At 42.2% G+C, this 15,912-nt stretch overlaps 1 pseudogene; it reads left to right on the forward strand.

Annotated features, from left to right (window-relative positions):
* Window positions 1-8,138: 8,138 nt before the first annotated feature.
* Window positions 8,139-10,067, forward strand: LOC147456526 (microbial Terpene synthase-like protein 30; annotated as a pseudogene).
* The last annotated feature ends 5,845 nt before the right edge of the window (window positions 10,068-15,912 follow it).

Below are 15,912 nucleotides of genomic sequence, written 5' to 3' on the forward strand. Positions count from 1 at the left end.
GTCGCCTTCGGCCGCGGCATGGCTCTTCTTACCCTCAAGCTCCTCACTCTTGACAAATTTCATAAAAGAAGATCAAGAAAATTACTCTCTCTCTCTCTCTCTCTCTCTCTCTCTCTCACATAACAGGTCTTGAGTTCAACTCTCCTCGTCCGATAGATCTTTAGGGCCTCTTGGGATAGTTTCCTACGATGTTAAAATTATCTTCTTCTTCTTCTTCTTCTTCTTCTTCTTCTTCTTCTTCTTCTCTCTCTCTCTCTCTCTCTCTCTCTCTCTCTCTCTCTCAATCACACCCGATCACATCAATCAATCTGAGCTAAGAGCAGTGTTCCGGAAAAATGTGTCTCAACTTAATATCGTGCCGTTTTCTATCTGCAACTCTCTCTATCTCTCTCTCTCTCTCTCTCTCTCTCTCTCAAACTCTCAAGTCTCGCTCTCCCTCTTCCTCTCTCGTTCTCTCTCTCTCTCTCTCTCTCTCTCTCTCTCTCTCTCTCTCTCTCTCTCAAACTCTCAAGTCTCGCTCTCCCTCTTCCTCTCTCTCTCTCTCTCTCTCTCTCTCTCTCTCTCTCTCTCTCTCTCTCTCTCTCTCTCTCTCTCTCTCAGCACTCAGCACTCAGGTCTGTTGAAGGTGGTTCTGCAGCACGTGGGCACTATGCTTACATTTGCTCAATGTTCGGGAAAAATGTGTCTCAAATTAATATCGTGCCGTTTTCAATTTCAAAAAATGTCAGTTAAGGGCAAGGGAAAAAGGAGAACCCCGCCCCGAAAAAGAGAAAAATAGTGTGAAACCCTGAAAAATAATCCTAATTTTTAAAAATTTCGGGGCCTGCATTGGAAGTGTGCGCCTGCATTGTTCAACAACTTCAGGTAGCTCACCGTAGCTGAGAGCAGTGTTGGGGAAAAATGTGTCTCAACTTAATATCATGCCGTTTTCAATTTCAAAAATATGACGGTTAAGGGCAAGGGAAAAAGGAGAAACCCCGCCTGAAAAAGAGAAAAATAGTGTGAAACCCCAAAAAAGTAAACCTAATATTTTAAAATTTCCTCCAATTGTGTTCCGAAAGAGAGCGAGAGGCCAACTATTGATGATGTTGATGATAATCTAGCTCGTATAGTAAGCAGCGGTGCAGCCTGAAAGGGTGTGTGCAGTTATGGCTAGAACCATTATTGAAGAGAGAGAGAGAGAGAGAGAGAGAGAGAGAGAGAGAGAGAGAGAGAGAGAGATCGTCTGCACTCACCCCAAAAGTGTGGGTGCATGCCTCGCAGTCACGGGAAAAATGTGTCTCAACTTAATATCGTGTTGTTTTAAGGCAAGGGGAAGAGGATAAATTCTGCCCCAAAATAGAGAAACTTAGTGGAAACACCCGAAAAATAGTGGAACTTTTTAAAATTTCCTCTTGAAAAATTCAAGAAAGGGAACTTTGTGTGTGCGGGAAAATGAATTTTCCCGCACACCCGTCACCATGCCGGCGTGCAGGTTGAGGAGCCCAACCATTCACATATCACCGTCAAGTTGGACCTCGAGAGAGAATTGGGAAAAATGTGTCTCAACTTAATTTCGTGCCGTTTTTGATTTCAAAAATGCCGATTGAGGCCAAGGGAAAAATGAGAAACCTTGCCCCGAAAAATAAAAATAGTGTGAAATGCCAAAATATAAACCTAATTCTTAAAAATTTCCTCTTGGAAAATTCAAGGAAAGGAATTTTGTATGTTTGGAAAAATCATTGATTTTTCCCGAACATTTATTGGTGGGCAGTGGGAGGTGGCTCGCAGGCCCGGGCCCTGTACGTGCTGAGGGCAGCCCAGGTTGGACTCTGGAGGGAGGGAGGACCCGCAACCCGAAACTGGGAGATAAACACAGCAACGCTAGCAAACTGCGAAGGTTACCACGGCCGCAATGTTCGGGAAAATTACTCTCTCTCTCAGCATACAGCCTGTCAAGTGCGCTTTCTATTTGCAGTTCTCTCTCTCTCTCCTCTCTCTCTCTCTCTCTCTCTCTCTCTCTCTCTCTCTCTCTCTCTCTCTCTCTCTCTCTCTCATAACAGGTCTTGAGTTCAAATCTCCTCGTCGGATAGATCTTTAAGGTCTATTGGGATAGTTTCCTACGATGTTAAAATTATCTTCTTCTTCTTCTTCTTCTTCTTCTTCTTCTTCTCTCTCTCTCTCTCTCTCTCTCTCTCTCTCTCTCTCTCTCTCTCTCTCTCTCTCTCTCAATCACACCCGACCACATCAATCAATCTGAGCTAAGAGCAGTGTTCCGGAAAAATGTGTCTCAACTTAATATCGTGCCGTTTTCTATCTGCAACTCTCTCACTCTCTCTCTCTCTCAAACTCTCAAGTCTCGCTCTCCCTCTCCTTCTTCCTCTCTCGTTCTCTATCCTCTCTCTCTCTCTCTCTCTCTCTCTCTCTCTCTCTCTCTCTCTCTCTCTCTCTCTCTCTCTCTCTCTCTCTCTCTCTCTCTCTCTCTCTCCGCACTCAGCTCCGTTGAAGGTGGTTCTGCAACACGTGGGCACTATGCTTACATTTGCTCAATGTTCGGGAAAAATGTGTCTCAAATTAATATCGTGCCGTTTTCAATTTCAAAAAATTCCAGTTAAGGGCAAGGGAAAAAGGAGAACCTGGCCCGAAAAAGAGAAAAATAGTGTGAAACCCTGAAAAATATACCTAATTTTTAAAAATTTCGGAGCCTGCATTCGAAGTGTGCGCCGGCATTGTTCAACAACTTCAGGTAGCTCACCGTAGCTGAGAGCAGTGTTTGGGAAAAAAGTGTCTCAACTTAATATCGTGTTGTTTTCAATTCCAAAAATATGACGGTTAAGGGCAAGGAAAAAAGGAGAAACCCCGCCCTGAAGAAGAGAAAAATAGTGTGAAACCCCGAAAAAGTAAATCTAATATCTTAAAATTTCCTCCAATTGTGTTCCGAAAGAGAGAGCGAGAGGCCAACTATTGATGATGTTGATGATAATCTAGCTCGTATAGTAAGTAGCGGTGCAGCCTAAAAGGGTGTGTGCAGTTATTGCTAGAACCATTATTGAAGAGAGAGAGAGAGAGAGAGAGAGAGAGAGAGAGAATCGCCTGCAATCACCCCAAAAGTGTGGGTGCATGCCTCGCAGTGTTCGGGAAAAATGTGTCTCAACTTAATATCGTGTTGTTTTAAGGCAAGGGGAAGAGGAGAAACTCCGCCCCAAAATAGAGAAACTTAGTGGAAACACCCGAAAAATAGTGGAACTTTTTAAAATTTCCTCTTGAAAAATTCAAGAAAGGGAACTTTGTGTGTGCGGGAAAATGAATTTTCCTGCACACCCGTCACCATGCCGGCGCGCAGGCTGAGGAGCCCAACTATTCACATATCACCGTCAACTTGGACCTCGAGAGAGAATTGGAAAAAATGTGTCTCAACTTAATTTTGTGCCGTTTTCGATTTCGAAAATGCCGATTGAGGGCAAGGGAAAATGGAGAAACCTCGCCCTGAAAAATAAAATTAGTGTGAAATGCCAAAATATAAACCTAATTTTTAAGCTTAATATCGTGCCGTTTTCAATTTCTAAAATGCCGGTTGAGCGCAAGGGTAAAAGGAGAAATTCCGCTTCAAAATAGAGGAAAATAGTGTAAAAACCTAAAAAATTCACCTAATTTTTAAAATTTTCCTCTTGGAAAATCCTGAAAACTGCACGGCCGCCTGTAGTAGGATCTCTATGTGTGTGTGTGTGTGTGTGTGTGTGTGTGTGTGTGTGTGTGTGTGTGTGTGTGTGTGTGTGTGTGTGTGTGTGTGTGTGTCCTATGCCACAACGCCGCTGCTCATTGGGCCCTGCATGCACTGTGCGTGGATTTGAAGTCCAAGGCTCCAGTCCAGCTCCAGGCCCCTCTCTCTCTCTCTCTCTCTCTCTCTCTCTCTCTCTCTCTCTCTCTCTCTCTCTCGCGCGCGCGCGAGGAAATCCACCGGACCAAGCTGTCTCGCTGTCACTTCGCGCGCAGGGCACACAGGCCTGGAAGTTTCCGCATGAACGTCCTTTTTCCAATGTCAAGGGGGGGAGCCAAAATCCCCTCCCCTTTTATCTATAGTATAGATGAGTGCCCACTATCTTATTTCAACCAATCAACATTTTTGACGTGTCAAAAAATGCTTAAAAATACAACTCAACCTTTTTCCTATTTTAGTCAGCAAAAAGAGAAGGCAGCACTATAGCCTTGCCCTTTGGGCATGCCAAAAAAGACTTAGTTTTGACCTCTCCATTCTGACAAAAAGTCACAATACTTAGTACTATATATACCTTTATATTATTTAAACTCTTTAGCAAGGCCATGGAGTTTCACTTCGGCCTTCAATTTTGAAGGGTGATTACTATTGTTTTTGTAAAGGCTGGCTCTACTTCGCAACTTAAAAAAATAACGAGCAACGAGCTATGCCATGCGTGGATAAGTTGGTATGTCTCGCACGTGCGTGTGTGTGTGTGTGTGTGTGTGAGAGAGAGTGAGATAGAGAGAGAGAGTTGGATCCAATACATGTCCCACTCGCCACAAGCGCTTGTTGAGCCACCTACTCCTCTACCACTGCATGTCCGTCACCCTTGATCCCAACAAGCTCCATTTTTTCCTAGCTGCGGCCCTCCACACCATGAGAGAGAGAGAGAGAGAGAGAGAGAGAGAGAGAGAGTCCCACATCCGTCTCCACACTTTCTTTTGCCTTTTTTAGGCCAGTCAGTAGATGCTACAATGTTGAGAGCTCCAACGTGACCATCCAAGCTTTTTAGCTTTCCCAAGTTTTCACATCTCGAACTCCTGACATAGGCAAGAAAGAAGGGGTTCTGCAAGGGGACATGTGGCATTGCCTGCTACTACAGTGCTCATGGAAACGGTCTTGCGAGGCGGGTTCCTACTAACTGAAAGGGCCTCAAAAGTCAACCATGTGAAAGGCTATGCCTGTTTCGAGGCTCTTAACTACCACGATTAGAGAAGAGAAGAGAGAAGAGTCGGCTCGTGATCGAGGCAGAAAGTAGGCTTGTTGGTACACGACCAGGCTCTTAGCCTCTCCATGCTTCATTTTAATACTACAAACTAGACATGCAGCCTGAGAGAGAGAGAGAGAGAGAGAGAAGAAGAAGAAGAAGAAGAAGAAGATCACAAGAGACTTAAAAATTTTAGCCGATGAACGTTGATTCTTGAACTCAAGGGTTTGCATACTCACATACTTATACAAGGAGAGGGGGACGTAACTTTTAATATCATAGAAACAATCACATTGACCTAAAAAATTAACGAGAGAGAGAGCGAGAGAGCGAGAGAGAGAGAGAGAGAGAGAGAGAGAGAGAGAGAGAGAGAGAGAGAGAGATCATCCTTAAAGGTCAGATTGACCTTTGGGATTGAGTACAACATGTAACATGATTGAAGACTATGGATATAAGGGTGGCCACTGACAAGTTGAATCCATGAGGTGGCTAGGAGAGAAAGGTATGTAGGCCATGGTATGGGCTAAAATGAGGGTAAAGTAAGTTTGATGTCATCAGAAGCTGAGCACTCATGTAGGGTATGATGATCGCACTCTCAAATTGTTAAGGGATATAATTCGCGTACAAAAAGAGGCTCTCCTCCATGTAGTGCCTCAATGCTCTGTCTCACATTTAAGGGAGTGGGAGCTAAGCCAAATGGCTGATATGGTATAAAATATGGGTAAGGGAAAGCATGTGAATGGTTGAATACAGTCTTCTCTCTCAAAGAAGAACGTGCATGTGTGCTCCATGTCTGTATGTGTGTGTGTATGCAGCATACCCTTTCTTTTGGCATGATGCCCAAAACTCTTGCAAAGAGAAGCGATTGAGTGGACTTTTTTGCTTTCATTGCCCTCACATTTTAAGGTGCCAATGGTACTCAAATGTACACAAACAAACAATATGCGCCTTTAAGTTATGTTACTAAGGTGATTATGGTCAATTGCAAGAGACCTCAACATCCATGCAACGAGTCTTGGAAAATGCAATTGTACATGATAGTGCAATCAATCTGTAAATTTTGAAATTTATCCATATATAGAGACAAAGTTGCTATAGCCATGCAATCATCCCCATGTCACACACCCATCATGAATATTGCCTTTGAGAAGCAAACGACACACTGCTCACCAAATCAGTTGTGCATACCAATGGCAAAGTTTCTTCTACGACTATGTGGTGTAATGTTGGCATGTTGGGTCATGGCTGGTACATGCATCCTAAGTGCCAACAAATAGCAGTTGATGATTTAATTGACTGTGATGCCCCAAATGCAAGACCAAAACTACACGAGAGAAGCATGGGAGAGTTGCTATCATGACCAATGCCTTGATTGGTAAGGATGGTGAGAGGGGATGCTAATGCATCTAAAGAATTCGTCGTTCAATCCAAACACTATATCCAAAGAAGGATACTAGCTCTCTATTAGTCTATTTAGAGGGCCACTACCACTCACCAGGGTCCCATATCAATTGTGTGAGGGAGAGCTCTCTAGCCTAATCGCAAATTTGTTGCCTCCTTAGAGAGTAACATAGGATGTTAAGACAAGACATCATGTGAAGGGAGCCCATTACTTAATTCATTCCCAAGAGACCTCAAATTGACTTGATAATTCTTGAACTCAAAACACATACACACAGAGAGAGATAGAGACAGGGGGGGTGTGTGGGTAGGGGGGGAGGGACACACTTGCCATGATTAGGAGGAGTATGTTGGAGCTTGGCATGACCAACTAGAAGGAGATTTGTCCTTGGTCAATCCACAAGAATATTGTGGAGAGTAACTACATTTCATTAGTTGTTCGATCTTACACTTAAAAAGGTAGACATATTGTTGATCCAAAAGGTAGATTTGTGCTTGGTTGATGTGAATGTGGAGGGCACTTAGACCTTGTGTGTTGTCATACATTGTCATCTAGAAAGTAGTTATAGTGGTGGTTGATGCACAAGTCTATTAAAGAGTTATAAAAGCTCACATGAGAATCATAGGTATTTATCCACGTTTGCCCTCCTTGTGAAGGGAAGGAGAACAATGGTTGCTCCAATTGACGCACATGTAGCCGCGGCAACGCGTGGGTCACTTTTATATTATGCATACCTATCATCGATGTTTGCATGACTACAAGTGTCCTATTACCAATCTAGTGTTAATTAAGAAAGAAGATGAACTAATATGTTGAAAAACACAAACAGGTAGAGAAGGAGATGAAGTGTTTGTTGTTGTTGGGAATTGAGGAGTTTACATCAATGTTCTCTTGTCACATGGGGTAATGGTCACCACATGTCATTGTAAGTGAGATTTTTAAAGAGGCCATCGTTGTTACCTTGTACTACTTGTCATACACTCTTTATATGGGTCTCCGATTCGATTACTTTGTAGCGAATCATTATGGGATAGAGAAAATGATAATTGAGTCGTTTTCAACTATCTATATTTTCTCTAAATAGAAAAATCCGGACTGATCCACTATATATGATGCAAATAATATTTTTATGTGCAATTCACAATGGGTTTAGTGACAAAATTGTCAATTGGACCAAGTATACTAGGCAAGGGGGAGAAGTTGTAGTGGATTGCATAGGATTTGAGGAAGAAAAAGAATACTTATAGGGCATTTGTCTTGTAAGTTGTTCCCGAAAGGGTCCCGCTTTCAATATTGACAAGCAGACAGAGGGTTTGTTCCCTACTTGAAGAATGATGTGAGGCATTGTCTAGGTGATCAATTGAACTCTCATAGTATCATGTGCAAAAGAGACCTCTTGAAACTTCTTTGTGGGTGGTTGCTTAGTGATTCACAAACCAAGGCAAGGCAATTTGAAATGGATTGCTTTTATAGGGATTCCATGCATGGCTAGAGCTACACTTTATCTTCATCACCATTTCATTAGCATAGATAATAAACCAAGGTCCTATACGGCTTGTTCGAAGCCTATTATTTGGGTTGTATATGTGTACATGTGTGTGACCACATATTAAGATATATGTGTCCTAGTGGGATTTGGTTTGTGTGTGTGGGGGGGCGAGGGTGCAAGACTTGCCTAGAGGATTTGAAACTTTGAATTCTCAAGGGCTATATAAGTCAATAACATGCACAAGAAGACATCAAGGAAAAGAGAGAGAGAGAGAGAGAGAGAGAGAGAGAGAGAGAGAGGAGACATGCAAAATGTGGAGTTCAGCATTGAGATGATGCCTGCATTCAGTAGCAAGTTCGAAGTGTTATGGCATGCGGCGGCGGAGAGGGTGGTGGGCGAAGCTGCCGCGCGGCTGCGAGCGCGCGCAAAAGAGAGCGGGCTCCAGGATGAAGAGGGCGAGGTGGAGAAGCTGATAGCCAGCGGGGCGTGCCAATTCTGGCCTCACACTCTCGACCCCAAGTTCCCGCTCACCCTCGCCAAGATCATGTACTGGTTCTTCGCCTTTGACAATATTATGGATGATCCCCGCCTGCTGGGTGCCAATGCAGCGGCTTCGTTTTGCAGGCTTTCTTCACTTTGGACTCCTCCGAAGCTCTCGCAGGCCTTCATTTTCTTGGCTACGCGCTCCTTGTTTATGCCCACTCTAGTTCTCACGTCGGTCGTGGAGTGGTGGGCAGCTCCGTGCAGGTGGGTAGGCTCCAAGCCTAGTGCGGTGGATTATCAAAGCTTAATTTCCCTTTTGCCCCTTTTCTAACCTTGCCTTTTCAAACTTTTGTCACACCTGGTGACAACTTTAAAAAGTCCTCAATTAAGCCCTCATGTGTGTGCGTTTTAAGTCCTCGATTAAGCCCGCGTGCGTCCTCGACACTATTTGAGATGGGGTCTTAATGAACCCAAGGCGTTGGGATCGGCGGTGGGAGTTGAAGCACATAGATCTTGAGGTAAGGGAACAGTGCAAAAAAGTTCAATGGCCAACGGCGGTCTGAGTTTTGAACCCACCACCTCGAGGATGGGAGCCCGATGTGCTAACCATGCAGGGGTGTGTGATTTGTTGAAACCTATGCGAATTCACCTTATTATAAAGTTGGCCTATGTTTACTCCCCCGCCATGTCCTTGTTTAGTTTTCGTACATTCTTGTTTACTTTTCGTACATCCTTGTTTACTTTTTCGCATCCAACGTCCATACGTGCCTTTGGTTTTGTGCTTGGACTTCCCCGCCGTTGATCCCATCACTTTGGCTTTATTTACTACCCCCTGTTAGATAGTGTTGAGGTTTTTGTGTGTGTGTGTGTGTGTGTGTGTGTGTGTGTGTGTGTGTGTGTGTGTGTGTGTGTGTGTGTGTGTGTGAGAGAGAGAGAGAGAGAGAGAGAGAGAGAGAACGTCCGTAGCGTCAACTCATAATCTAATTGTTGCTTGTGTCTCACAGGTATGTCTTCTAGGCAGCAAGCGCGCTTCTGCAGCCACTTTGCAGACTACGTGCTAGTACATGCAAGGCAGGCACGATTCAAAGAGGATAAGGAGGTTCTAGGGGTGGAGGAGTACATGAGGATACGAATGATTGGGGCGGTGATGTACGTGGTGGAGATGCTAGCAGAGCAAGACTGTGGGATCGAGCTGGACGAGAACGAATTGAGGAACCCAAGCATCAAGAGGTTGAACGAGGTCATAGGGCGACACGCGGGCTTGCTGAATGACTACATTGGCTTTGCACATGAGTATGAGGAGGGGGATTATTTCAACCTCCTCACACTACTTCATTGCCGCAACAACCTAAAAGCAAAGGATAAGCAAAACACCCCTATGCCCTTTCAGAGGGCTTCGACAGAAGCATGGAAAATAATTGTTGTGCTGGAGGATGAGTGTGTTGCATGCGCCAAGGAACTTCAGGAGTGGGCGGACATAAACTTCAAGCCTGGCTTGCACAAATACGTGGCCTCCTTGTGTAGCATATCGGCGGCCAATTGGCTCTTCACCATGCAGAGCCTTCGCTTCACTAACCCCAGCAAGAACTGCATCAAGTTTCCAACAATAGAACTTAAATTTCATATATTTCATATGTGCAACAACGTGAAATACTCAGGGCATGGTGATCTTTGGTTGAAAACAATTAATAAGAGACTTTGCCCTTTATCAACCGATGTATTTGTTTGTTGTTACTGGGATGATGACTGATGCCATGGCGGTAGGAGCATGGTCGTATATGTAACTTTTTTGGTTTTTAATATATAAAAACACTCACTATTTGAAGCAATTCTGCTTCATACTTACCCAATGGCACCACAGGAAAATAACCTAGAACACCATGAAATCACCACCTTCGACATTCCAATCAACTCATACTAGTAAAAAGCTGTGTTTCGGTCAGCATGATGTAGAGAATGAACAAGTGTTAAAAATGCTAGGTTATTAATGGCATAGTACTCCAAAAAATGAGACCCCATTCTTTTGACCAGTGCAGAAAGAAACTACTAAAATATTGCTGAAGAGTGCCAGTTACACAGCCTACCAAGTAGTTTGGTGAAGTAATCTAGCCTCAACATTACCAAATGGTAGAATGGGAAAAAGAACCCTATTGTATGAGATAACCACTTTCACTACCAACTTTAGAAGTTGAATGTCTAATGCAAAAGACAAACAAGTGTCTTTAAAAAAAAAACCAAACGTTATTATGCTAAGGTAACAGTGTAAAAATCAAGACCCCCTATTTTCAGCCGATGCAAACTAAAAATATCATACTAAAACTAAATTTTGCAGAACTGAGCAAGTTCGGCAGTTTACCGACCTGAGAAGGTGCACCACGTTCAACCAACTCCATAGAAGCACAATAAGCAGACAAACAGAAATCCCTCTCTCACTATTATCCCATACACACACAAACAACACAACTCCAAGGCTAAGTGAGGGTCCAAAGCAACCCTCACCTTCTTATATAGAAGGTTCCGCAAGTGAATGCGCCGCATGGAAGATTCATTCTGTCTGCACAATTTTCCCAACTCCCAAGGCCTAGAAGCATGAGCGACGGCCACCACAATCCTCTCTTCAAAGGAGAGAGGTGGAGTATTAGTGAGTATGCAAGAGATTACAAAGATAGCTCAAGAGAAAGAGAGAGAGTCAGTAGCGACAGAGTGCAAAGCGTGATTCTCCGTCATGTGCATTACATGCAGGTCATAAAGCCCTTCACAAATCGAGGGATAATAATTGGTAAGGGAGGTGTTATGCAAGGGAAAGGTTCTCATTAATCCCATAGTCCTTCCACAAGGCCATATTCCCACAAGGCCATAGTCCCACAAGGGGTTTAAGTACCAAGTAATGGTGCAGTGTTCCTAGTTGTGAATAATAGGAATGATGGTGAAAAAGACCTTTTTCAAAGAGGTATGTGTCCATATTGAGAGAGGACACGTAGGGAGTAGCACGTTGTCGGAGTGCACGGTTCTTTGGAGTTGACTAAGAAAGCGTCGGGCTTTTGGAAGTGAGAGACTTGAGAGGGATAGAGGAAGCAAGACTAAATTAGAGAGAAAATTACAACAAATATCCAACCTAAACATGTAATAATAAATTCATGAGCAGTGGCACCCAAACACATTGAATGTCCACTGCTTGGCCCTCCAACTGATCATAAATTTGGTTCTTTCCCGTCACATGCCCAACCCATTGTTGTTGGCATGCACGCGAGATCGAGCCCAAGACAAGCCCGAAATGATCACCGGTTGGCCCTGATCCAAGCATTGGAATCCATCCCTTTGCACCTGTGTTCATTGAAATTCTACCCATGTTGACAAAATTTTGCCAATTTTCCATACAAAGAATTCTCTAGCTTTGGAATTTTCTCATTGAGCATGAGGGGGAGAAAGAGATAGTTAGCTTATTGGTGATTAGGAAAAGGATCTGTCTATGAGAGCTCATTAGAGATTGAGCTACGGAATTTAATTAAGAGCTATGAATCTCAATTGAGAGCAAGAATAGCTTAATTGGCTATGTAAGCTTTAGGATTCAGAGCTACAGAGTTAGGTTTTAGGCCTGAGAGAGATTTATCAAGAGCTTAGGATAACGGAGAGTTTGGGAGCTATGAAAGCTTAAGAAATATGGTTAGAGAGAGATAGAGCTTAGAGCTATGGAAGCCTACACATATGAAGAGAGAAAAAGAGAGCACATGCCTACTTCCTTTGCTTTTCCCTCTTCCTTCCTCTTCCCGTGCTTCTTCCTGTAGCTTCTTGAAAAACATCAGATTTCAAAAACTTCAATATCTCCCAATTAGTTCAGAATTAGCCTATGCGCGTGAAAAACAAAATTGTTTAGAATGAGTTTTATACAAATTTTAGAGAATAGGACTTTTCGGCCCTTCTTATGCAGTACATGTAGTCTCCCACCCAATTTTCTTTTTATCAAAAACCGCATGGCCTCTTACTACCCAACATGTTTTGCATGTTTTAAGAGGCATTTCCCATATAATCCTCCTTTTGTAGCATCAAATCCCTTCACTTGAGCTTGCACACACGCTCTGATAATTTGGCAAATGTCATTGTGTCCAATCACTGCACAATACACTTAATTAATTTTAATTTGTATCTTCTAACCCTCTTTCCCATCGTGGAAGCAGAGCAACACGACATCCATCCCCTTTGAACTTGCACATCCTCCGACATGTGCCAACCCTTATCTTAAACTACAAGCTTACACATATATCCACCCAACCACTGCCTCACTATAAGCATGCTTTGAAAAAACTTCCAATCTGTGTATTTACGAGAGTATATCCATCTAAAATAAAGAAAATGTAATCATTAAACAAAAGTACCCCATACGCAATGAATCCCCTGTAACATGGCACATAGACATGCCTTATCCAAAGTCATAGACATCATCTACCCTCCTGGATCAAACAAAAAAATAAGAAATTGTTCAAATATTGGAGAACCATAATATCCACATGAGCATGAATGACCTATATCAATCAACATCAACCATCTGTGGTGTATGTATGCAACTCTTGGTTCAAACATCAAACAACCATATTGTGTAGCCAAAAGCATCCATCCATATTCAACCCGTTTTTGAAGATCTATGGAGTCTCCTAGATCAAATATCATTGAGAGAACATAGCTTTGATGAGGCCCACAATAGAGCTTCACCTAAAATATTTTGGCAATTTTAGCTTGTTACTAGCAAGCATATGGGAGCACTAATTTCCTTTGACTAGCATCCATAGCATTACTGACATTAACATCAATAGGAAGGTGAACTCAAGGTGATTTGCATCTTTAAAGTTTTGTCATTTGATCTTGTTGTGAAAGTGTTCTAGTGTGTTTTCATGTCCTAATTCTTGTCCATTATAAGAGAGCATTGTGGTGAGAGGTTTTCCACAACCCTAAGACAATATCTGTGTGATGGCAATGTTTAACATTCACTAAGCTTTGAGTTAGTTTTAAGCAATCTTAGTGGTAGCGTCATAGAAAAAAACATCACTTGGTAAGTTGCAAACCTAGTATTGCACAAGTTTGATTCCTCTCTCTCTCTCCTCTTGCTCTGCATCTTCTTACTCCACATGATGCATATGTTTGTGTGTGTTTTTTGTTGTGCCCATTTTGATCGTGACAAAAACTCTCTTGCATCATCAACACCCGTAAACATGTTGTTAGCAATAAACATAGACTCATTTGTATTCTCATGCACATCATGTGTTGTCTCCACAATCTCTTGCACTTCATCAGGTATTGTATATATAACTTTATCTATGCAATCATCTTTAGAAAACCTATTGATCTATTCCACTTCACATGCTTCTAGGATGATGAAAAATCCATTAACACCATGTAAAGATTCATATCGATCTCCTTGAGAGAAACCCATGTCGAGGTCACTAGCTTGCAAAACACTTGCCACATAATCTCTATCTTTATTGGAACCACTAATGGAGGTAGCTACCATGCAAGAAATCTTTGTAAAAATCTCCAATGATTTCAGTCTCAACATCAATTTTTCTATTTACCTGTGTGAAATTGACCAAAACATGACATTTGCTACTTCCAAAGCGCCAATTTCTTTAGATTTACTTCTTGCAAAAATGTGCTCCCAAATTTCATCATAGCTAAGGAATCCGTTGGGTGCACTTTATAGATATGTAGGTGTATCACGTGGGCTTGATAAGAGGGTATATTATAGTTCACATTAATTTATAAATTTACACTTACTAGTGGGGCATTTTAATTCAATTTTCAAGAAAATTACACATTTATGAAGAAGAGGGATATTTTTATTCCAATCCACAAAATATGTAAAGGGGGATTTTTATTAAGCTTTGATCATGCGTGATATAAACGATTTCATAAGATGCATCCCTCAAGCTTCACCTTTACTAAAGGTAATCAAATTTTGCCTAGTAATCTCTTCATTTCATAAATAAATCCATCTATAAAATGGTCCTATTGCATGGGATATGTTTATTCCAGCTCTCGAACCTGATCTGTGAACTTGGAGCTTACAACTTCTTCAAAAGCTGCAACCATTTGATCTTTTGGAACCCCTCAACTCTTCATCTCTGATTCATAGCGTTCAAGAAAACCCTTTGGATCATGTCCTTGAAAAACACAACATTGGCCATACATAGCATCAAGTGCCATCTCCATCGCACCATCAATTTGCCTTTTTGTCTTCATGGCTTCCACTTCAAGCAGATATCACTGAACCAATTGCAACATCTTTGAAAAATCTGGAACTGCTAAGTTTCTATCAAACCCTTTGGGATTAAACTCTTCAATAGAATTCATCAATTTTTATGGCTTCTCCATTTGCACCTCTCACCCCGGTCAATTTTGCATTAGGTTCACAAAAAATGATGGAGTGCGTGGTTCTCTAAGGTCGATCACAAAAGCATTGGGCTTCTGTCTATAGAGAGGTGAGATAGATAGAGGCAGCAAGACTAAAATAGAGAGAAAATTGCAATAAATATCCAACCTAAACACTGAATTTATTGCAAATCCCTAATCATGTACAAAGTGCAGTCATAATTGATCCCGGATAATCATCAAAAATTGTTTAAGACCCTAGATAATAGTAACATCATGAGCAGTGACACCCAAACATGGTAAATATCTCCTACTTGGCCTCCAAAAAATTATAAATTTGGTTCTTTCCCATCACATGCTCAACCCGTTGTTGGCGGCATGCACCCAAGCCCACTATAATCATAGCTTGGCCCTGATCCAACCATTGGAATCCATCCTTTGCACCTATGTTCAACATCAAAATCCTATCCTATTGAAAAAATCCTACCAGCTATTCTTGTTAACTACAATTGGAATAGATGAAGCGTAATGGGTATTATTATGTTGTCTTTGTATTTTTTACTAACGGTGATTTGATGACTTATATATTGGAGTTCTGGGAGTTTAGGAGAAGGCATCGACATTAAAAAAATTCCTCGCCCATTTTATATTTGCATAGTGTTCTAGATCTTTTATCAATAAGCCATTATGGCCGCTTTGTAAATAGGATAGTGAGAACTCACCTTAAGAGGGTCATGCAATAGGTGATATGCTCCACTCATAACTAAAGTGAAACTAAGTGTAAAAGAGGAACCTTCAATTTTTGGCACCAACAAGTAATATCAAACATTAAATACCAAACTCCACAAGAGGTGCCGTGGGCGTGGGAGTCTTCCCTAGCTTGCAAGAAGTCGTCACTGCCGACATGCACGAACTGTAACAAAATGCTACCAAGTCGGTGGCCCTGGCATTGGGGATTCTTCTTATTCATGCACGCATGCTAAAAATCTCTACAAAAGCCTCCATCAATCTCCCACATTGCAGACCGTCGGCCTCTACCAGTTTGCTTGCATGTCAAGATCACACTAGTGTTCACACACTTTTAATTAAAAGGTGTGGCTAAACTTGGTTGGCTGCCCACTAAGCATTAAAACCACCTACTTTAAAGCCAGTTTACCCCTTCAACCTCTTTGCCAGCCTTCGCAGATACAAGCAGTAAAAAGAAAAAAACTTGGCCGCCCATCATCAACAGCCTT

This window comes from Adiantum capillus-veneris, chromosome 6 (assembly GCF_014529385.1).
Source record: "Adiantum capillus-veneris isolate H3 chromosome 6, ASM1452938v2, whole genome shotgun sequence".
NCBI lineage: Eukaryota > Viridiplantae > Streptophyta > Polypodiopsida > Polypodiales > Pteridaceae > Adiantum > Adiantum capillus-veneris.